Here is a 25887-nt window from a genome sequence, read left to right as displayed (position 1 = left end):
CTAAATTAAATAATTTAAAAAATAGGCAAATAAGTATAATGATAAAAATTAAGAATGCTAATCGACTATTGAGACTGTCAAAAATAATTAAAATTGAGTTTCCCGACACGGTAGAATGAACAAGACGAATCTGTCAGGAACGTATATTGTAGCCTATCCAAATATTAGGCCTAGAAAATAGAAAAATTTGGAGGGAAATTTTTTACAAGTTAAAAGTAAATGAGAGAAATAGAATTTTAAATTATCGTAAAATTTTTTATTTAATTTTGTAAATAATAACTGTATTGAAATAGAAATTATACACTGAACGAAAATTTAGTTATTTCTTGTAAGTATTTATTTCAATACTGTCAAATAAATCATTATTTGAAACTAATAATATTTATTTGATATAAGAAAATAAATATTTATTTGTTTCAAATAAATAGTTCATTTGACAGTATTGAACTAAATTAAATAATTTAAAAAATAGGCAAATAAGTATAATGATAAAAATTAAGAATGCTAATCGACTATTGAGACTGTCAAAAATAATTAAAATTGAGTTTCCCGACACGGTAGAATGAACAAGACGAATCTGTCAGGAACGTATATTGTAGCCTATCCAAATATTAGGCCTAGAAAATAGAAAAATTTGGAGGGAAATTTTTTACAAGTTAAAAGTAAATGAGAGAAATAGAATTTTAAATTATCGTAAAATTTTTTATTTAATTTTGTAAATAATAACTGTATTGAAATAGAAATTATACACTGAACGAAAATTTAGTTATTTCTTGTAAGTATTTATTTCAATACTGTCAAATAAATCATTTATTTGAAACTAATAATATTTATTTCAAAAAAAAAATAAATATTTAATTGTTTCAAATAAATGGTTCATTTGACAGTATTGAACTAAATTAAATAATTTAAAAAATAGGCAAATAATTATAATGATAAAAATTAAGAATGCTAATCGACTATTGAGACTGTCAAAAATAATTAAAATTGAGTTTCCCGACACGGTAGAATGAACAAGACGAATCTGTCAGGAACGTATATTGTAGCCTATCCAAATATTAGGCCTAGAAAATAGAAAAATTTGGAGGGAAAAGGAAATTTTTTACAAGTTAAAAGTAAATGAGAGAAATAGAATTTTAAATTATCGTAAAATTTTTCATTTAATTTTGTAAATAATAACTGTATTGAAATAGAAATTATACACTGAACGAAAATTTAGTTATTTCTTGTAAGTATTTATTTCAATACTGTCAAATAAATCATTATTTGAAACTAATAATATTTATTTGATATAAGAAAATAAATATTTATTTGTTTCAAATAAATGGTTCATTTGACAGTATTGAACTAAATTAAATAATTTAAAAAATAGGCAAATAATTATAATGATAAAAATTAAGAATGCTAATCGACTATTGAGACTGTCAAAAATAATTAAAATTGAGTTTCCCGACACGGTAGAATGAACAAGACGAATCTGTCAGGAACGTATATTGTAGCCTATCCAAATATTAGGCCTAGAAAATAGAAAAATTTGGAGGGAAAAGGAAATTTTTTACAAGTTAAAAGTAAATGAGAGAGATAGAATTTTAAATTATCGTAAAATTTTTCATTTAATTTTGTAAATAATAACTGTATTGAAATAGAAATTATACACTGAACGAAAATTTAGTTATTTCTTGTAAGTATTTATTTCAATACTGTCAAATAAATAATTTATTTGAAACTAATAATATTTATTTGATATAAAAAAATAAATATTTAATTGTTTCAAATAAATGGTTCATTTGACAGTATTGAACTAAATTAAATAATTTAAAAAATAGGCAAATAAGTATAATGATAAAAATTAAGAATGCTAATCGACTATTGAGACTGTCAAAAATAATTAAAATTTCAATATTATCAGATGTAAAAAGAACAGAAGTTTTAAAAATGATAAAACTGTCAGTTTTGTTTAAAAAGTTACACGACTGGCATTCGAAATCGATATCTTCGTCTCTTTTTTTGCCCTTTTTCCTTTATTTTTTTATGACGAATAGATACACGATACCACTTGACTGTTGCTTCTACTTTGCAAGGAAGAGCAAGGTTGTCTTCTATTCCCTTTTTCCCCTTTCTTCGATCCTCGTATCATCTACTTTCGACTTTCTAACTCTTCTTCATAGCGGCTGCGAGCGATTCTTCTGAATTATGTATGTATTGGCGACGATAAAAGTTTGACTGTTTCTCGATGTTGTTAGCCAGGATTTCGGAAATGCCGACCTAGGATCGGCGAATGGCGAGTATCTAGGAATGTATCGAAAATCGAATGAATGCGCATTCGCTTTAACATTGAAAAATCGGCGGTAATCTTCCGGTCTCCACCGCAACTTACTTGCGTTTGCTAAATTTATTCCACCGCATCCGGTGATCGGTGAACCGATATTTGAGTCATTAATTCATTGTACGATTTACATTAGCTTGAAATTAAACAATTTTATTTATAATGAGAAGTATTATAGTTTTTTAAACAATTGACGATTTATTAAAACATTTGCGTATATTTTGACAAATTTAAAAATGAAAAGAACACTGTAAAAAAATTTGTTAACTCGACTAAATCTTTCAACTAAATCACTATTTTGATTTAATTGAACATATACAATATTAGTATTTAAGCCAAATATACGTTTTGTTAGATTTAATATGTTACATTTAATTTAAATGTGTTTATGTGTTTAATTAACAAAATAATATTTAGTTGAAAGGTACCTTTTAACTAAATATTATTTTGTTAATTAAACACATAAATATATTTAAATTAAATGTAACATATTAAATCTAACAAAACGTGTATTAAATACTAATATATGGTCAATTAACAAAATAATATTTAGTTGAAAGGTTTAGTCAAATTTTTTTTACAGTGAAGAAAACAGCATACGAAAGTTGTGTATTAGGAAAGTTATATTAAATTTAATATCTTTCAGTCGACACCTTTTTTGGCTACTTACGAATTAACCGTACTAAATTAAGTTTAATTAAAACGCTAATCTCTTTTCGAATTCTTGAATTACTTATTTGATACTCTCTTTAGTTATGTAAATATGTGTTAACAAAAACATATATATTTAAAAATATTTATATATTTGCGATTGCTCTAAATATATTGACAATCATAATTGAAAATTATTTCTATTTATTTTTTTTATAAAGAATTCCAGGGTGTCTAGCAGTCAGCGAAATCTTAAAAACCGGGCATTGTCAGGGAATTTTATAAATCTGAAATTGTCACGGAAAAGTCAGAAAATTTTATTATTTATCTGGATTTTTTCACATTATTCTACATTTGTCTCAATAATTTGAAATTTTTTATTAAATAAACTTTTCCTTGACTCCCAGCACTTTAATTTTCTGTGTTATTAAAAATCCATTCATTCACAGCGTGTTTGTTAATTTATATATTTTCATCGTCGTGTTATTTTATTTCAATGTGTCTGTTAGAGAGAAAATTAAAAATATTTGATATAATATAAATAAAAAAGGTGATTATTTAAAAAGTCAGGAAATTATATATTTGAAAAAAAATAATGCTAAAAAGTCTAAATAAGTTTAAATAATATTAAAAAAAAATCCTAAATAATACTAAAAGGGAAAAACCTAATTTCTGGTCTCGGAAAATCAGGAAAAGAAAGTCAGGGGATTTTTTTCATTGAATCCGCCGGACATCCTGTTTATTGCTTTGAACGTTATTTATTTTCGAAAATGAATGTCGGTCGCGCTCTTCGGACACATAGAAGAACAGATGACTCGTCTCTCTGACGACGATGAAAAAAGCAAAGGAAAATATCGACGAAGAAAGGATGAACGGAGAGCAAAGCGGTGAAAAGCGGAGCGGAAGAATTGCGCCCGCGGGTACATAATGAGAGCGCGCGATAGAACAAAGCCGGAGAAGGATCGTTCGACGCAGTCAAAAAGAAAGGACGAGGTTCTTGCCGCCGCGAACGGATTCTGAAAATTATTCATCACCGCCCAGCATCTGCTGTAACTTTTAACTACGGCGGTCGATACCTGCTCGGATCGCGCGTTATTTCAACGCGACGGAAGTTCCGTCCACGTTTTCACCGGAATAAGAATCAGGGAACGCCGCCAAAATTGAAAGCGATTTCAGGCGGGATGAGAAATAGATTTTTAATGGAATATTAAGATTTTATTCGAGATACATATAAATAGATTTGCGCTCGAAGAATTTTCGATTCAAGTTTGACACAAATTATTGAAATGAACTGACAATTAAAAGAAGTGTTTGTAATAATTTAATAAGACTGGTAAGAAGAGAGCGAATTAAAAATATATATTTCAGTTTCCGGGACAAAGTTTTTGATATATAATTATATATAAATAATTGTATAATTATACGTATAATCGTAAAATTATATGTGAAATATGTCCATTTTGTACATACTTATATAAATTCTATATTGTTATATATAAAAAATTTTGTCCCGGAGACCCTCGAAGAAAATCAAAATATATATTAGACAATCGCTTATAATTAGATTTATTTTGTAGGGAGCAAAGTTGTTGAATTCCTCTTGAAGAAATCAGTGGTAGAATGTTTGATATGAATAAACGTAAAGACAACCGTCACTCAATATTCACGATTGTACTCGATTTATCGATCGATAAATTGATGCTGTCCGGATATTCGTAAGCGGAAGCCGCGATTTGTCAAGACCGTTCGATCGGAATGACATTCGGCTATTAGGCGCTGCACGCATCGTCGCGACGCGACTGATTTCGCATCCATAATTACGCAAGTCAATTTGAGGCCACTGTCGATTATAATTTACGCGCCCCTTCGCTTGATTGACGACTCCGTCGCTCGATCGATCATATCGAAAAGTCCTATAATCGATATCAGCTCTTCCTATTTAAACTGCTTTTAACTCTCGACGATGGACAGGCCATAAATTTTTTTAAATTCTATTTAGTGAATAATTAGAGATAATATAAGTTAATTTAATTATTTATTTATTTATCATTTTATAATCTAACATATTTTATTAATATGCCTATTATTCTCTGTAATAAGATTTTACAAATTTTCTATAAATTTTCATACAAATTAATAGGCATATTAATAAAATATGTTAGATTATAAAATGATAAATAAATAAATAATTAAATTAATATTCAGAGATAATAATAATATTCAATAATATTCAGAGATAATATTCATGTGATATATTTATCTTATATATCTTTTATCAAGAAAAAGAAATATGTCATTTTTCAAGTATCAGATAAAGATGAAAAAGATAATCTATATTACTCGCGTTATGATATTTTCTCGATTTGTAATACAGAATAAATTTTTTATCATAATTTTATATCTCTTTGAAACGTGTATATGTGAGATATTGAGGATAGTTATTTTAAAGTCAAATTAAAAGCTTTATGAACTTGCGCAAAAAACTCACCATGTGACATTTTAACGAGATATTCCTATGTGTGTACTTTATTATAAATTTACTGTGTCACAGAAAATATTTCGAAGCATCATTATGTCGATACTCTCATTTTATTAATTCGCACGTATTTCGGATTGGAATTGAACTTTTGACCCGGTTTCTAGGCTCCTTCTTGGTGGTGATTTGTACCTTATGAATATTTAATGGCGCGCCCATCATCCGCATCCGACAATGTACCAAAAAAGCGGTTACTTATATCTCGATAAAAGGCCGAAAGAGAGCAAAAGTGCGAAACGGCGCGATTTCTCTCGCTGTTCTCGTCGTTTTTATACAGTACGTATTGTTATGCAAAGAGATTGTGATACTTTTCGAACCTCCACTACAACAACAAAAAAATTTCCAAGAAAATAATAGGCATCTCTAGAAAGTTAAAATGCGCGACATACGTACTATCGAAAAAAATGATTTCGAACGCGCTATCTATTAAGATGGTTATAGAATTTTCATAAATACAGATGAGGATGAACATTATAAGATATTCAATGTAGTATAACGATAGTTGAGACTAAAAAACGGGTTAACAAAAAATTGTTAAAATGATTAATGAGATTTAATAACTTTTTGACTAGGATTAATTTGGTTTATTTGATTAATTTATATATTATCGACTTTTAAATTGCAGTTTACTTTGACAGATTTAATTCTGAAACTTTAAAGATATTTAAAGAAAGATTAAATAATTTATAATAACACACAGAACTTTTAAAGTATACTAGAAGTACATTACTATATGCATTTATATTTCAAGTAAAAGTATTTGAAAAAAATCGCTGAAACAAGGATGACGAATTTTACCGAGTTTTATTCGCGATAGTCGCAAGTTTAAATCGTCGTGTTAATTCACGCTAAGTGAAGAATTATCGCGATATTCGGATCGTGAAGGAAGATCCCGTAAAGAAATGGAGAGCCTGATTCTTTCTCTCCATCAAGTATTCTTTGATAGAGGGATACCGTGGTTCGTTCTCTGAATACAGGTTTTCCTCTTCCCACTCTCTCTCTCTCTCTCTATCGATAGCAGTATCTCAAATTAAATATCCTGAAGATTTAATCTAAAGGAGCATCGAAGATCTTCCGCAAGTTGGAGAAAGATTTTGTTCTCTTTCTCAGGCTTAATTCGGTATCTCCTTTTTTCTCTACCAGGCAGATAGATCTCTCGATAATAAATTCCTCAGTCTCAGGGTTAAAGAGTGAGGAGGGCCAAAGGTCTCGAGCTGACTCCTCGATATCGCGATAGATAGATAACGTAATCCCGGGGGGTTATAATTTGGCTCCATTATCCGTGGAACGCGCACAGCATAAGTAACCGGTGGGCGCGATCGGAAAAAGAAAAAGCGACAAGATGGCGTTTCTCCCGGGATGAACTTCGTCGCCTCGAGGATTCCAACCACGTTCCCCAGCGGCTACGTCTGTCCTCGCTCGCCATCGAGGCAATCGATATCCTTTCGTCGATATACCCGACACATTTAAATTTCTCCGGCGAGACGATGCATGCGAGAAAAAAAGGTGAGATAGATCGTGTTTTTAACAAGCCGATATTAACACGTGACCGAGGATCTTAAGTTGCTTAAGTATCAACTTTGCAAGGATTTTATTTGGACAACCGGGCGTTTTCAGGGAATTTGATACATCTGGAATTGTCAGGAAATTTTACTATTTATCTGGTTGATGAGAATTTTGGATTTTTTAAATTTGATATATAATTTGAAAAAATTTGATATAATTCCGAATCTTTTCATTGTGGACAAAAATATCTCAAGAATTTTATGATTTAACATTTAATTGATTTATCATATAGATATATGCAAATTATATATTTGGAAAAAATAATACTAAAAAGTCGGGGAAAAAATTAATTTTTTTACATTATTCTACATTTCTCAATAATTTGAAATTTTTTGACATCCTGCTTGAGAGAATAAATTTCTTCGATATTTTTAAATCAGCAACTTTGCAAGGATTTTATTTGGAGAACCGGGCGTTTTCAGGAAATTTTACTATTTGTTTGGTTGATGAGAATTATGTTTTTTTTAAATTTGATATATAATTTGAAAATATTTGATATAATTTTTTAACAAGCCGATATTAACACGTGACCGAGGATCTAAGGTTGCTTAAGTATCAACTTTGCAAGGATTTTATTTGGACAACCGGGCGTTTTCAGGGAATTTGATAAATCTGGAATTGTCAGGGAAAAGTCAGGAAATTTTACTATTTATCTGGTTGATGAGAATTTTGGGTTTTTTAAATTTGATATATAATTTGAAAATATTTGATATAATTTTTTAACAAGCCGATATTAACACGTGATCGAAGATCTAAGGTTGCTTAAGTATCAACTTTGCAAGGATTTTATTTGGACAACCGGGCATTTTCAGGGAATTTGATAAATCTGGAATTGTCAGGAAATTTTACTATTTATTTGGTTGATGAGAATTTTGGGTTTTTTAAATTTGATATATAATTTGAAAAAATTTGATAGAATTTTTTAACAAGCCGATAAGGATTTTATTTGGAGAACCGGGCATTTTCAGGGAATTTGATAAATCTGGAATTGTCAGGAAATTTTACTATTTATCTGGTTGATGAGAATTTTGGGTTTTTTAAATTTGATATATAATTTGAAAAAATTTGATATAATTCCGAATCTTTTCATTGTGGACAAAAATATCTCAAGAATTTTATGATTTAACATTTAATTGATTTATCATATAGATATATGCAAATTATATATTTGGAAAAAATAATACTAAAAAGTCGGGGAAAAAATTAATTTTTTTACATTATTCTACATTTCTCAATAATTTGAAATATTTTGACATCCTGCTTGAGAGAATGAATTTCTTCGATATTTTCAAATTAGAATTCTGAGAAATTTATAATATTGAAAAGTTGCGTGAATATCAAAATCATATCCTGGGAAATAATGTTAGGTGGATTTCTCTATGTATTATTATAATATACATACTATATATATATATTAATATGAATATAATTTTCATATGTATTATTCTATGTACAAATATGGATAATTAAATGATGGAAAATATATAACTAAACTGAAATTAGCATAATTATTGTATGTACTATCAATTGAATTGAATGTGAATAGAGTTATTATTATAATGATATATGTTATAATACAATTGATGCCAAACTCCACTGTTTGTTTGTTCAAAATTATGCGGAATTGTGCAATTTGTGTTTTTGACTCTTGAATTATTCTCATTCTGCTTATATATTTTCCGAACTTTTTTTTTCAATTTTTACACTGTTTATGAATTAATTAAAAGACAATCGAACGTGTTGAAAAGTTTCATAAAAATTACATTGTAAAGCTTTGATACTAACCAACCTCGAACATTCGCGGTTTGTGTTCGTACCGGCTGATGTTATTTGAATCTCGAAGTTGTTTAATAAAAAAGTTCAGGCGATATATACACATCACTGTTTACATCGTTTTCTCATAAATTCACAGTTCGTGCAAATTAAAATGGCATTACATCGAAGGAGTAGCATCGCAATTTCACGAAACGAATCAGAACTAATGTCAATAAAAAGTCACGCAATAATCGCATCAACATCGAGATATAGTTCAGCGAATATCGTTAATTGGGATGCTTCGCGGTTTCCATATTTTCATTTGATTTATTAATTAAATGCAATGCAGCTAGTTTGTGTTGACGTTATGTTGTTTCTATTGTAAATTTTTCTATTATAGATTATTCGAGGTAGAGACTTATTCGTTTTTTTATAAAAAGATTATTTATGGAGTTTTAACTCTTATTTGAAATGATAATAAATAGTGTTGTGCTTAGATGACTTTAGAATTAGCTAGATAAAGATGAAATAAAAATATATAAATTCATCTTAGATAAGATGAAGATAATTTTGTTTTAAATATATCTAGATAAAATTATATGGCGATTCATCTAGATAATAATTTTTAAAACTGCTTATGTGAATAAAGTTATAAAAAATGTAAATTATAAAAAGGATTTTAAAATATATGTATTCATATTTTTATTTATAAATCTTTATCAATTTACTGCTTAAGTTCTACTATTTAAATATTTTTATGTGCTATGATTCTAAACCAAAATTATCTGCAAATTATTCTAGATAATTTAGTAAAGATAATACCTTTTTTTTTCATCTAAGATGCAGATATAAATAATATATATTTTTAATATCTATATAAAGACAAGATGACGCCAAAGTTTCATCTAGATGATCGTTTATATAATTTTATTTAGGTAACAGCGAACACTGGTAATAAATCAATAATTTGTAATAGTTCCTATATTATTTAAAATTTTAATTTACTACCGTTTTTAATTTCAAATTGCTTAATCTCAATATATATATATATATATATATATAAATTCAAAGAACATTATTTTAAAATCAATAATGGGTCAACTTAACGAGCTAGATTGTTAAGGATGTTAAAAAAGTGTTGTATGAAAAACCATAGATTATAAAAAATGTTGGCTATTATTTTTTCAAATGAAATATTTCACACGTTCAGCTACTCTCGAAGAAGAATTGCAAGAAATGTAATTTGCATTTTCCCCGACGCGAACGTTTTCCGAGGCGTCAAGCGAAGTCTGACGCGTGCGGCGTGTTATCCTTTTCCGATCCTTGTTCAGTCTTTCGCTTCGTACGTCTTGTCACCCGGGACAATGCGATACTTCTCCTTTCAACTAGCTGTCCTCATGCCTGTACAATCGCCAACTCGTGCGACACAATGCGCATTCAGTCTCTCATCGCTTTACTCTCTCTCTCTCTCTCTTTCTCTTTCTCCGTTCTTGAAAGTCAGATAGTCAAAAGGAGGAAACGGTATGGAGCAAAGAAAAGGGGAGCAGAACTTGAGAAGATTACGCGAGAGGGATGCTTTCGACGCGATACGGCGCGAAGGATTGGAAAGGATCGAAGGGAATTCGGCAATAAAACTTTATATCGGCGGTCGACCGCGGCGTCTCGTGGCTTGACCAACGCGAAACGTCAAAGCAATACCTTTTATTTCTTTAGGTTTTCGCCTCCACGCGTTTTCTAATCTCGGACGGGAAACATTGCTGAAATCAGTTTCCAGAAATAAAGGAAAAATTGCACGAATTAAGTCTTGCGCGAAATTTTATAATATTAATAACAACGAATTAGTCTACAAAATTCTGAAAAAAATTTCTTAACTCGACTAAACCTTTCAACTAAATTACTACTTTGTTCATTGAACGTGTATATTAGTATATTAATATTTAAGTCAAATATACGTTTTGTTATTAGATTTAATTTTAATATTTTTATATGTTCAATTATAACAAAATATTTAGTTGAAAGGTTTAGTCAAGTTTTTGAGATTTTTAGTCGACAAATTTTTTTTTCAGTGTACGCAGTTGAAAAATTTGTATTTTTAACAGATATCACATGGCTCAAATAGTTCACAGATATTTTTGTATTAATTTAACATAATATAGAAATAGTGACACACATATTGTGTTAATATTTTAACATAAAATAAATGCAAACTTCAAGTAAACGTAAAATAAATTTTGTACAAAATTAACATAGCTTTAATGTAAAAATTCACTAAAAAATGTCAATTTTACATTTTATCATCCCCACTTATATTATAAAATCTATATTTTTTCTCTGTAAATTTTAACAGATAAATCCTATCATTAAAATAATACGGAACATATTTATTGTGCAAAATAAAAAATCAATGCACAATTACATTATTTTTACATTTTTCTCAGTTGTTTTAATAATTTAACATTTAAGTTCAATTAACACAACAGCATGTGTTTAATATTTAACACAAACCTTTTAACGGGGACCGTTTTTAGCAAGAAAACAAAGTTGTCAACTGTCAAATCTAGTGTGTATAAACGTCCCTTTCAATTTGAAAATTATTTCGAAACGACATCCGACATTGTTTTGAAGGAGGAAATATCTAAGTGAAATGACACTTATCTCGCCCGTCACGTTTAAATTTACGAGCTCATTTTACGTTAGATATATTATTGGACTTCTCCCGAATCAATCTGCTTTATGGTATATTTACTTAGATTTAATTCGCAGCGACTCGTCTAGGTACCTGAAATTTACGATATCGCCGAGCGAACGTATACGTCACAGAATCGCACATTCCGCGAGCTTCCACGGCTTCAAGTCGGCTGAATGGAATGCAATTATGCGGGTAACTCTCGACGATACTATAACCATATTCTATGTATACCTGTTGTATTATTATTCCACGGAATATCGTGGCGCGCAAGAGTTCTTAAATCACTATAGTCAAAAATTAAATTCTTTCACGAAACTGCAAAAGAATTGCGACATTCTAAGAAGTTTAAATTAAAATACATCGTTTCAATATATTCCTGCTCAGCGCATCAAAGCATAAAATACTATATCCAATTCTCTCTCGCAAACGTTACATAACACAAAATTTACGATACTTTTCCTCTCTAATATTATGAGGAAGATATTTTTGGCGATTTTTATGCAGCCTCTTCGTCTACAAATAAATCAAGTTTTTAATCCGATCTCCAGGCAAAAAAATTTCTTCCATTCTTGGCGCGTAAATTTGCCAGAAGAAACATAACGTAACGCAGTGTAGCCTCTTGAAACTACAAGTTAAAGGCTCTGTCTCTCCGTACAAGGCAGTTTTACAGATTTACAGACAATGCTGCACGTATGTACTATACATATACATACATAATGTACATATGTTGTGTATATGTATATATGTATGCGAGAGAAAGTCGGAAGTGCCTAGGAAACGTACGTCCACAAAACTTCGCCTGGCGAAGGGCCGCCGTAAAGTGCTTCCCTTCAAGCGTGACAAAGGGATGGATTTACAGTGGGAAAGAGCAATGGGAAACGAGAGACGATGAGGGTGGATAGTATGTACCGGTTCGCTATCGGAGAGCTTGGGGTTAGATATACCTTTCTCTTTCTACCTTCCCTTTCCAGATTTACCGGACGCGATCGTAAAATAGAGGGAATTGCAAATTACCTATTACGTAATCGTACGGCCCGAATTTTGACTCGGCCCATTTTTTTTTTAAATATGTTAAAAATTATTTTTGCGTAATTAACATAATTTTTTTAACACACTGAAAAAAAATTTGTTAACTTGACTAAACCTTTCAACTAAATCACTATTTTGTTAATTGAACATATATTAGTATTTATGTCAAATATATGTTTTGTTAAATTTAATATGTTATATTTTATTTAAATATTTTTTTTATAGGTTTATTTAACAAATAATATTTACCAGTTATATTACGAACTGTCAAAAATATTCTTTATTCTTATGGTGTCACATAGACGACGTTTCGATCCTCTTGGTTTGGGTCTCCTTTTCAAGTCTTAAATATAATATAAATGTCTGATTTTATATTATATTTAAGACTTGAAAAGGACCCAAGGGTTGAAATATCGTCTATGTGACATAAGAATAAAGAATATTTTTGACAGTTGGGTTGTTCGTAATATACTTGGTAATTTTATTTCACTGTTGACGCGGAATTATTTTACTAAAATAATATTTAGTTGAGAAGGTTTAATCAAGTTAATAAATTTTCGTCTGGAAAACCGGGCATTTTCAGGGAACTTTATAAATATGGAATTGTCAAGGAAAAGTCAGGAAATTTTACTATTTATATCTGGTTGATGAAAATTTTGGGTTTTTTAAATTTGATATAATTTGAAAAATTTTGATATAATTCCGAACCTTTTCATTGTTGACAAAAATATCTCAAGGATTTCATGATTTAACATTTAATTGATTTATCATATATAGATCTATGCAAATTATATATTTGAAAAAAATAATACTAAAAAGTGCGAGGGAGAAAATGAATTTCTGGTCTTGGAGAAAATCTGAAAAAATCAGGGAATTTTTTTCATCGAGTGTCTGCTGGACACCCTGATAGACAAATCTCCGTGGAATTGAAAAAAAATAATCGCTTTTATGAAATGTATTAAAAATTGCAAAATGTCTTTACTAAAGAAAAGCTTGGAGTTTTTTTCATTAAACATTCTAATGCGATCTGGAGATATGACAGTTCTTATTCAGTTCCGATAATATGAGAACGCGTGTGTTTAAAAGTTAACGAGATATGCATACATATACACAGGTATACACAGCTTATATGGAAATATGTCATTTCATGCTGCGCGTAATACATGAAGAGAAATTACTCGTCGTATGCAAAAGGGCTCGGTTGCTCGAACAAGTCAACGCGGCAAAAAATTGCGAGATTTAATGTGGCTATTCACGCGATGCGGGATAGAGAGCGGGAGATATTAAAAGGCGAGTTTTTTCTTTTTATCGTGTAAAAATCTCCTATTGCAACGGTAGGGTTTGCGATGCAAGTCGTTAGCTTAACAGCGAAGCACCCTTTCCAGGCAGTTTTAAGCGTCCCTCGACCGTATCTTACTCTTCTGATTCGCAAAGACTCACTCGCAGTTTCGTGAAAGAATGCGGATTTCATTCTTTTATCTCGCGCGCCTATATCGCTACGTTTGCTCGAGGATTTGAAGAACGACGGTGCTCGATGGTGCGGAATAAACGAGTTGTATTTTTCATCGTTCTTCTTCTTTTTTTTTTTTATATTCCCAGCAGGTTTTATAATCTCGGGAGAAGAACGGTGGGATTTTCAATTTTTTTCCATCATTGTTTTTCTTCAATCTGATACTTAGACGCGAAAAATAATAATGTTTTTTCCTTCTTCCGTAGAAAATTTTAAACAATTCTTGAGAGAAATTAGCCGATTAAATGTAACGAGAGAATACACAATTTTTGTTTTTTTTTGTCTCAAAATTAGAAGAATTTTGCTTAATCACGTAATCTTATTACGCTACTCACAAATCTCATTTCTGACATTTTTATCATTTTTAATAAAGGAAAAGTTTTATCTCACGTTACACACACACACACACACATATACAAAATTCGCCTCGCGTTGTTCCTTTCGGTCTCAGGAGCAGCGTAATTAAGAATCATAATCGGCCAGGCACGAAATCTAATTATTAGAATCTCCGCCGCAAAAAGGCTCTCCGAGCTCTCTTTGGTATTGCTTCCTTTACTATTGCTCTCGCGAGGAGCTCCCGTGTACTTTACCTCCTTATGCGGCAAATAGCACCGTACTTCGCACAAGTGGAAAAGGCATTTAGTCTCAGACACGTAGCTGAGGAGAGATCGGAGCGTCGTGAGACGAGAGAACTGCGGAGGATTCGAGAGCTGTCAAGACTCGCAGTGATTCTCACTCGGACTCGCAGGACTCGAGAGCCGGGAGAGAGATCGAAGCGAAATCCTTTTTACAACCGGGACGCGATTGTCTTCACGAAATGCGAGAAACAGCCATAATTTCCCTCGCGCTTAACTTCCCTATTTTGTGCCACCGCAAACGAAACGGCGACTCGTTGCAAAGGTTTCGAAAAACAAGCTATACACTGTAAAAAAATATGTAATATATTACAAAAGTATGTAAAATTACATAAATAATAAGTGTAAAATTACACGATAAATAATAAAAATGTTTACCCTTTCATTATTTATCGTGTAATTTTACATTTATTATTTATGTAATTTTATATATTTTTAATTTTACAAAATTTTTTTACAGTGTAGCCTGCGGCAACAAAATTCAATAACAATTTTAAGGCTATAACTCATGTTGATTAATAATCAATAGTATTTTCGAGTTTGTTACTAAACCTAAAGAAATTTATAAAAATAGTCGCGCGTAATATTTTATTATATTATTTATTTATTATTGTATATTTTTTCTAGAAGAAATATATAAATTTATAAAATGTGTTGTAATAATATAATAATATTTAAAATAACGTAAAAAGTATCAATAAAAATAGCTGCACATAATATATATAATATTTTTTCTGAAAGAAATATATTATAAATTTATAAAATGTATTGTAATAATGCTAAGGTTTCGAAAAACAAGCTATCTTGCGGCAACAAAATTCAATAACAATTTTAAGGCTATAACTCATGTTGATTAATAATCAATAGTATTTTCGAGTTTGTTACTGAACCTAAAGAAATTTATAAAAATAGTCGCGCGTAATATTTATTATATTATTTATTTATTATTGTATAATATTTTTTCTAGAAGAAATATATAAATTTATAAAATGTGTTGTAATAATATAATAATATTTAAAATAACGTAAAAAGTATCAATAAAAATATCTGCACATAATATATATAATATTTTTTCTGAAAGAAATATATTATAAATTTATAAAATGTATTGTAATAATGTAATAATATTTACAAACGTTACAAACTGTATTGTGTGTATTGTAATAATGTATTGTCTGTATTGTAATAATGTAATGTATTGTAATAATGTAATAATATTTACAAACGTTACAAACTGTTTCAAAAATTTCGAAAAACGAGCTATCTTGTAGGAAAAAAATTCAATAGAATTTTATGCGTGTATTTAATCAAATTAATTGTATATATTTTCGAATTTTTACCTAAATATAAATATCGATAAATGTGACATATAATATTTTTCTTCTAGAAGAGATATATATTATTACAAGCAACTATTATTACAAATATATTCTAATATTTTTTCCAGAAGAATTATTACAAATTTATAAAACGCACGAAGGAACGCAATGAAAGATTTCGTTTGCTCCATCCTCCAGAGATATCAATGCGAGTTTATCACAATGCACTGCGTCGAATCTATCTCGACATAACGTGGGGATGGGTTGAAGGGGAGATTCATTGATCAATAAAAGAGGTAGCGTTTCTATCGTAAACGACGTATTATACGACGACGTTCAAGCTCTATCTCTGTAACGGCCGGCGTGGCGGTCTCGGAAAACGCGCGGCCGCATTTATCGAGCTTATTTCCCGTCCGCGTGTTAAATGGAAGCGCTTTCTGATGCCGGAACAGAGCGCTCTCGTCTTTACACGACAATGGCGTGCGACCGGCATTCTGCGGATTCTACTACTATCTTCGGCCCCCGAGTCTTGCTCGAGACTCGCGAAGAGAGTCGTTTCCTCTCGAATCATAAAAAGTCCATATAACCGCGTGAAGAATATCGCGGGAACAATATACTCCGGGATACACGATCGTCCTGCATAATCGGAATGTCCCGAAATATGTGCGTATCGGTACAGCTAGGCTTTACTTTCTTGGCACAATATAGGATGGACCGGAAGAAATGTCATCTTTATACTGAAAATTTAATTATATATCTATGTATGAGAATTTTTTCAGATATTTAGTTTATTAATGTTAATATTAATATTTTAATACATTTTATATAATAGTTTCCTTCGAAATATTAATATTCTAAAATTATATATTAATTAGTATATAATTTTAGAATGTTAATATTTCGAAGGAAACTATAACAAATTTCTATACTAGTCTTCTATAAAAATACATTTTATCGTTTCCTTCGAAATATTAATATTCTAAAATTATATACTAATTAGTTTCCTTCGAAATATTAATATTCTAAAATTATATACTAATTAGTTTCCTTCGAAATATTAATATTCTAAAATTATATACTAATTAGTATATAATTTTAGAATATTAATATTTCGAAGGAAACTATAAAATGTATTTTTATAGAAGAGTAGTATAGAAATTTGTCAGTAAAATATTAATTTAAAAAATGAGATTTTTATAGTTACAGGTCAGGGAAATCTGGAAAACCGGGCATTGTCAAGGAATTTTATAAATTTGGAATTGTCAGAAAAAAGTCAGGGAATTTTACTATTTATCTGGACTCTTTCACATGATTCTACATTTGTTTCAATAATTTGAAATTTATTATTAAGTAAAATTTTCCAAATCTCATTTTTTAAATTAATATTTTACTGATAAATTTATATACTATTCTTCTATAAATATATATTTATAGTTTCCTTCGAAATATTAATATTCATCTAAAATTTATCTGAATTTTTTATTAAATAAATATAAACTTTTCCTTCACTCTCAGCACGCTAATTTTTTGTGTTGTTCAAAATCGATTAATCTACAGCGTGTTCGTTCATTTATATTTTCATCGTCGTGTTATATATCATGTAAATGTGTATATATTTGAAAAAAATAATACTAAAAAGTCAAGGAAAAAATTAATTCCTGGTCTTGGAAAATCTGAAAAAGCCAGAGAATTTTGTTCATTGAGTCTGTTGGACATCCTGAGTTATATTTTTCTGTATCATTATATGTGTATTTTCTCTTTTCTCTCTCTCTCTCTCTCTTCCTCTTTAAAAGGCCAAAATATTTCTAATGATTTACGACCAAATATATTATAGTTATACACTAAATACTTTCGCATACTTTTTATATTTCATTCCAAACTGTTCAGATAACGGTACAGCAATCGTCTAAAGCGGTTAGTATTTATTTGTGCTCCTGTAAAGAAATAACCGACACTCAATAGGATTAAATGTTGTAAAAGGCAGTTTTTTCGAATGGGCCGAGGATCCATATAACGGCGTAATAGCGATACACCTTTTCTTGTTGTTCGATCTCATAAAAGGCTGCGGGTAGTTTCGAATGATGCGGATTGAGCCACGCGAGAAGAGCATTACGGAAACACGTATTTTTTTTCCTTTCTTTTTTTTTTTTTTTCATTTAACTCTGTATGTCGGTGCGAGAGTGAGGAAAAGAAAAATAGAAAAAAAGCAATTCCGCAAAATCGCGAAACAATCGTGTTCGCGAAAGCCGTACCGTTAAGATCATTTGGTTTTATCGCATGCATGGGATTTTCACGCATCGCTGGATGACAGGGGTAAACACAAGAGGGATGGAGGCAGAATCGCTCGTTCGCTCTTATTTATTTCCCACCTTCGTTCGCACTTCCGCGCTTTTATCCCGTCTCTCTCTCTCTCTCTCTCTCTCTCTCTCTCTCTGTCGCGCCGTAATCTCTGAAATATTCAGAGATAAAGCTCGTCGATGTGCCCGGCGACGCGAATCGCGCCCATTTTGTTATCCATTTTGTACCCAGCAACGGAGAATTGCGAAAATTGCAGCTATCGTTGTTTCTAATCATTCGCATTATCACGTTGCGACGTTATATTTTAGAGGGGTGAATATAAATATTGACACCTCTTGGAAAAGTGGAATACGAAGGTACTTTGCAGATTGATGGGGAAAGATAGGATCTTGTTAAATAATAAGTAGCGAAATTATTGAGAGAATGAGAAGCTTCTTTGATTCGCGTGATCTCATATAGAGGATATTTGCAAAATATTTTAAAGGCAATTTTCTTAATTTTAGTTAATAAAACGAGACGAACTTTACAATAAAATGGGATTATTAAATCTCATTTAGACATAAGAAATATCTCACAATAGTCGAAAGATAAATTTCTTTATCCCTCTATTTATTCCGCCGACAAGAGGACAAATTTCATTCTTACTGCTCCTGGAAAATTAATATAAATAAATAGCGAAATTATGAGCGAGTGAGAAGCTTCTTTGATTCGCGTCAAGTTCTCGATATCTCGCATAGCGAAATTTTTCAAAATTTTTGAAAAGGTTGTAAAGGCAGTTTCCTTAATTTTAATTAGTTAATAAAGCGAGACGAACTTTACAATAAAATGGGATTATTAAATCTCATTTAGACATAAGAAATATCTCACAATAGTCGAAAGATAAATTTCTTTATCCCTCTATTTATTCCGCCGACGAGAGGACAAATTCCATTCTTACTGGAAAATTAATATAGCGTGACAAGAGGGAGAAAGATAGAGAGGCGAAACAAGACACGGAAAACAAAGACAGAAATTCCGCGAAACAAAGAAGTGGACATAAAAGGAGTGGAAGGTATTAACAGTGCGAGAGATAGAACGCGAGCAGTCAGATGGAAGGATTTCAGGGTGGTTTCCTTGGAGAAGCAAAGGGCTGTAGGTGGTCTAAATCCGCCAACCGCCTCCATTAGAGTTTCAGAGAAGGCCACCCTTTGGCCGCCCTTCGCACCACGCGAGATACCCGAAATGTACCCGGGTACTGTACTTTAACCCCTTTTCCGCGAGGGCGCCTTCCTAGTTGTTGCTCTCCGAGTGGGCAAATATTATCGCGCGATAAGACCTCGTTACGCGGGCGTTAAGTGTAAAATTACGTGGAGTCGCGCGCGTTATATAGACCGCGGATTAATATCCGAAGCTAACGATCCCGAGACGGCAATCTTCCTGAACTCTCGCGCAGTTGCGTTTTAAAGGGCTGGCTTCCCCGCCTCGCTCGTTTACATCGAGATCTGAATTTCGAAGTTCCGCTTTAAATATTCAGACGCGGGACTCTCGCTCTGCATTATGCGGCCCGGCCCGGCGCGTTTGTAATACAGAAAACGGGAGAGAAGATCACCGCGAGACCCGACCGTAGTGGAAGTGCTCGAAGAAAAGACTGGGCGGTAGCCTGGGAAGGAAGAGAAGATATATTAACTCCCACGTACTCTCCGCCGAGATATATCAGCTTTTATGGAGCACAAAGGCACATTCCGCGACGCGCGAGCCAGATATTCATTTAATGCCAATGACGCTCGATATATTAATTAATAGAACTGCGAAAGAAATGAAGTGGAATATAGTATTCGATAGAAATATATCTATATATTTTTATTCACGTGGATTATTTTCAATATTTTATACATTAGATCGAATTATTTTTATTATATGTATAATCAGGGTGTTTTAGAAATTTGGAATTGTGTCGGTGTAAAGTCAGGAAATTTTACTATTTATCTGGATTTTTTCGCATTATTCTATATTTGTGTCAATAATTTGAAATTTTTTATTAAGCAAATATTTTCCAGTTTCCCTAACCGCTAGACACCCTGTAACTATATAAATATTATTTTTTTAATTAATATTTTACTGATAAATTTATATACTACTCTTCTGTAAAAATATATTTTACCTATAGTTTCCATCGAAATATTAATATTCATCTAAAATTTATCTGAATTTTTTATTAAATAAATATAAACTTTTCCTTGACTCCCAGCACGCTAATTTTCTGTGTTGTTAAAAATCGATTCATCTACAGCGTGTTTGTTCATTTATATTTTTATCGTCGTGTTATTTTATTTCAATGCGTTTAATGGAAATAAAACTAAAAAATTTGATATAAATAAAAAAAGTGATTATTCAATAGTTTATAGTGACATGTTTGTTTCGATGATTGTATATAATGCAGATTGTATAATTGATTTAAATTTTTGTTTTAACTTCCGAATCTTTTCATTGTTGACAAAAATATCTCAAGAATTTCATGATTTAATATTTAATTGATTTATCATATAGACATATGCAAATTACATATTTGAAAAAATAATATTAAAAAGTCAGGGAAAAAATTCATTTCTGGTCTTGGAAAATCTGAAAAAGTCAGGGAATTTTTTTCATTGAGTCTGCTGGATACTCTGAATAATTAAATGAAATATTTCTTTATCTCATTACATATTTGACTATTATTTTTACAAATTTGAACGCAAAATTTTTTAAGAAAGAATAACTGCAATTATTTTTTAAATACGTGTATAAAGTGTTTTTTATAATTATTTCTCATATTACATAATATTTGAAATATTATCTAAAATAATACAATATTACATTTAAAGTAATTGATACAAAGTTAAAATTTTGATATAAAATATTATTACACACCAATTTATTTCTCTTAAAAATTACTATTTCTTTCCTAATCTTCGTAATCAATCTTTAAGATCAAGCACTATTTTTGCATTAAATAGAATAGAATACATTCTCAGTTTTATAATACAATACCTATATATCGAAAGCCGAACAGAAAAGTTGATATCTAAACAATAAACTATCTTTCGCAAATGAAACTTACATAGGGTTTTGTATTCGGGCGGGCGATGAAATAGATTAATATGCGAAATAGAGCCATAATCACAACGATGTGTCATGGAGTACCCAAACACATACATACACAGATTTGTGTGATTCATTTAATTAAACTTTAATCAAGACGAACGGCAGGGCAGACTTATGGTATCGTCGATGGGTTAATTCATGGTGCATTAGAGTTCGTGCATTCCGCCGGCGAGTTTAATGGAACTCGATACCAGGTTTCTGGAGAGAAGGAGATCCACCTTTCTCCAACATTCTCTCCTCTCTTCCTCTCTCTTATCCTGCGCTTTGAACGCACGAAATGCGAGACAATCTCGCGAGGTCCTGTGGCAGATTTCGCATAATCGAGCGAGCGGCCGTAATCAGGCATTGCTGTACAGCGTTACGATGTAATAACAGTTCGAGGGAGAAAGAGATAGATAGGTAGGTGAGATAGAGAGAGAGAGAGAGAGAAAGTTGAATACCGATGAAACGCATTAATCCAGCCGATATACTGGCTAGACTTCCACCAGAAGCGAAGCACCGATATTGCGCGGTGCTCAAAGCATTCACGATGATTAAGTGTAGTATTGATGAAGTTACGAAACTAATCGCATATTCATTAATCAACAGGACATTTAGACCGCAATTGATATAAATGTAATTACAATGTCTAAATTAAGAGAGTACATACTGAAAAAAAATTGGTAACTTGACTAAACATTTCAACTAAATTACTATTTTATTAATTGAACATATATATTAATATTGAAGTCAAATATATATATATATATACGTTTTGTGTTAGATTTAATATGATACATTTAATTTAAATATTTTTATATGTTCAATTAAAATATCTTTCTTGTGTGCGATTTATATATTTTTTTTTTTTTTTTTTTTGCATTTTTAGAAATCTACGTGCACGAGATTATATATTTTATTGATTTTTTCAAACTTTTTTGTAAAGGCAACATTTTTCAAAAAACACTTTTAATTACGATTAAAAGAATTATTTGTTAATTTAATATTCAAATTTGATAAAGCGAATTTTTTGAGTTTTTAGAAATTTATCTGCACAAGAGATCAAATATTTTATTAATTTTTTTAAACTTTTTTATATATAAAGGCAACATTTTTCAGAAAACACTTTTAATTATAAGAATTATTTGTTAATTGAATATTTAAACTTGATATATGAAAGCGACGTTAATTTTCTACAGGCTACAATATAAGTTGGCCCTCGCGTCGCTAACTAATTTCATAAATTTGAAAGTGCACGCGTACTGCTGCCGACGACAGGTCTCGTTTCGCGATTTAATGGAATCTCAAAAGTTTAAGGGATATTCTGCCCGGTCTTCTTTCTCGCGCGCGAGCGTCAACCGTATCTGAAGCAGACAAGCGAATAGTCAGCAGATATACGAGCCCGGGGTGTCTTCTTCCTTTCGGGAAGAAAGAGGAACGGACGTAAGAAGTAGGAGAGGCGGATCGGTAGGTGGAGAAATCACGCATTTATTTTCGGGACGAGGAATCTCGCCGCGGCTTTCTGAATGGAGCGCTCGTATAGAAAGAGAGAGGATTGCTACGACCCGCTAGAAAATATACGTCCCTTCGCGGAGGAGGTATATAGGCAGGAATCCTGCTAAATCTACTGGAATTAAACGCCGAGGGGCACTTAAGGAAAGGGAAACCTCGAGGGCCGATTTATTCCGCAGCTTTTCAGATCCTCCCGTGTGCGGCGATTATTTACTCGCGCGTATCTTCCGAGATCGCGGCCGACTTTAAGCCCATGGCTTTTCTGAGCTACACGGCTTATATATAATACGATTTCTCATATATGCAAAAATGGAAACACATTGTGCGATACTTCGAAAACGCGCCAATCTTTTCTCCGAGGATCTCTTTCGATCCCAGAAGCGAAATGTATATAGGTATACATATACAGGGTGTAACTAAACAAAGATATACGAAGCACATTATCGGATGCAGGACGACAAACTGAATTGAAAAGTCCTGAGCCATATTTTAATCTGAGCTTTATTTTTGACGCTATAAATTGTTAAAGATTGACCAATTAGCGCGTCGCTACAACGGAAAACAGCGTAGGCCCCGCCTTAGTAGGCATAGCCACGCGCTAATTGGTCAGTCTTTAACAATTTATAACGTCAAAAATAAAGCTCAGATTAAAATATGGCTCAGGACTTTTCGATTTGATTTGTCATCCTGCATCTGATGATGTGTTTCGTATATCTTTGTTACACCCTGTATACAGGGTGTCCTAGATCTACCGTATCATATATTAATGGGAGATTCCTGAGGCGATTTGGAGACGATTTTTCTTTAGTGAAAATGTCCAGGCACCAATAATTTTCGAGTTATAAACGATTGAAAATAAAAGCTTTTTGTAAACCAAGTCTTGTAAAAATGAATTATTAACAAAACTACATTTTTTAGTTAATTTCAGGTAAAGTTTACTTTAATAGAATTTTAATTTAAGGCTTCGTTACAAAGATACATACATGATTTTAAAAATTGGTAACATTAAAAAAATGGTGATCTTTCTCGACATTTTCGCTGAGGGAAAATTCTCTCCAAATCGCCTCAGGAATCTCCCATTAACGTGTGATATAGTAGGTCTGGGACACCCTGTATATAAACCTGATATTAAAATTCTTATATCTATATAAATGCTTGTATAATTAAAATTTATTATTAAAGAATGTGATATTAAAAAATGGAAAATTGGTATATAACAATATTAAAAAATTTTAATCTCTGGAATCGCAAATGGATAATGAAATTATCATCGGAAATTTATTAATGAATATTTTGCAAATACCTTCACATCGAGACTAAATCATTGAATTTTAGTTTAACTTGATTTTCCAGCTTAAATTTCCATTTCAAAATTTCAATGAAACCAAATTGTTTCAAATGTCGACACATTTTGACTGTTTATCTGTTTGAAACATATTTGGAAATTGTATAAACGATATTTATTAATATTTATTATATAATATCAAACTGAAACTTTGATTGAAATGTAATGATAACAGTTTATAATTGCGGCACATTATGCATTTGCATTCATCACAATGAAATTTCCATACTGCAAAAAATCATTACAAGACAGTAAAGTCTCTCTTTCTTTTTCTCTCTCTCTACTTTTTCATAAATTATTATTAAGGATGTATGGGAGATAATAGCGTTAATACAATCAGAGACAAAAGTATTAACGCTATTCATCTTATAGAAAATTATTCAACAAATTATTATTATTTTCTTTTAAATGGTTTAGTGAATATTAATGTAATTTTGCAACATTGTTCTTTAAAGTTCCAGTTATATATGTAAAAAATTTAAAGTACATAGTACCATTTCTACCGATATCTTTAACGTAATATATAACCAATCAGAGTAACGCATTTTCATAAAATTATATGTAAAACTAGCAGAATTTTAAATTGCAATAACTTTTAAATGAGTTAGCAAATAAGAAGCCAAATATTAAGGTCAATTAATAGGCTTTTCTCGAGCTAAGAAACATTAAATTAAAAACAACGATACATTTCGCCATCATGTTTTTAAAATATAAAGTCCTTATTATAACTTGAGAAAAGCCTATTAATTTACCTTAATATTGTGTTCCTCATACGAGCTTATTTTGAAAAAATTAAAACGCCAATAGTTAACAATAGCTTTAGTATTAAAGTAGAAGCAATCTATTAATTTTTCTAAATTTCGTACCATTTTTAGGTGTCCCTCATACATCCTTAAACGCGATTGTTATTTCCGTAATTTAATTATCGCGTATCGAGCTAAGAAACATTAAAATAAAAACAACGATACATTTCGCCATCATGTTTTTAAAATATAAAGTCCTTATTATAACTTGAGGAAAGCCTATTAATTTACCTTAATATTGTGTTCCTCATACGAGCTTATTTTGAAAAAATTAAAAAGCCAATAGTTAACAATAGCTTTAGTATTAAAGTAGAAGCAATCTATTAATTTTTCTAAATTTCGTACCATTTTTAGGTGTCCCTCATACATCCTTAAAATTCCATTATAAGTCATTGTGGAGAATTTTTATGAACAAATTTTTCGACAATAATTATAAAAATCATGTATCAGGATTGGGCAGATATCTTCAATTATCTGAGATACGTATTTAAGTATGTATCTTATTTAAATACGGTATTTAAATACCGAATAGTATTTCGAATTTTATAATTAATTATTTAATTTAAATGTATCTTGTATTTAAATATATTTATGTAATTACACATATATATGTATATATATTATATGTTTATTTTATTTATTATTATTTTATAAAGTTTAAAGTTCAAATAAATAAACTTATCTTTCAAAGTGTTGAAATTTAACTTACTTTTAATATTATGTAATATTATATAATATTATATAATATTATGTAATATTGTATATGTCAAACAGTATCTTGTATCTTCCCTAACAGCAGAAATGTTCGAAA

General features: G+C 30.7%; 1 protein-coding gene across 1 annotated transcript in view; it reads right to left on the bottom strand.

Annotated features, from left to right (window-relative positions):
* The window catches only part of LOC114944103 (uncharacterized), a 126093-nt gene that overhangs the window by 21731 nt on the left and 78475 nt on the right, over positions 1–25887 (bottom strand). The window lies entirely within an intron of this gene.

Source organism: Nylanderia fulva, unplaced genomic scaffold (genome assembly GCF_048542155.1).
Source record: "Nylanderia fulva isolate GAGA-0341 unplaced genomic scaffold, ASM4854215v1 Scaffold20, whole genome shotgun sequence".
Lineage (NCBI taxonomy): Eukaryota > Metazoa > Arthropoda > Insecta > Hymenoptera > Formicidae > Nylanderia > Nylanderia fulva.
Note: the sequence above shows the minus strand (reverse complement) of the source record. Positions and strands in the feature narration are given on the sequence as shown.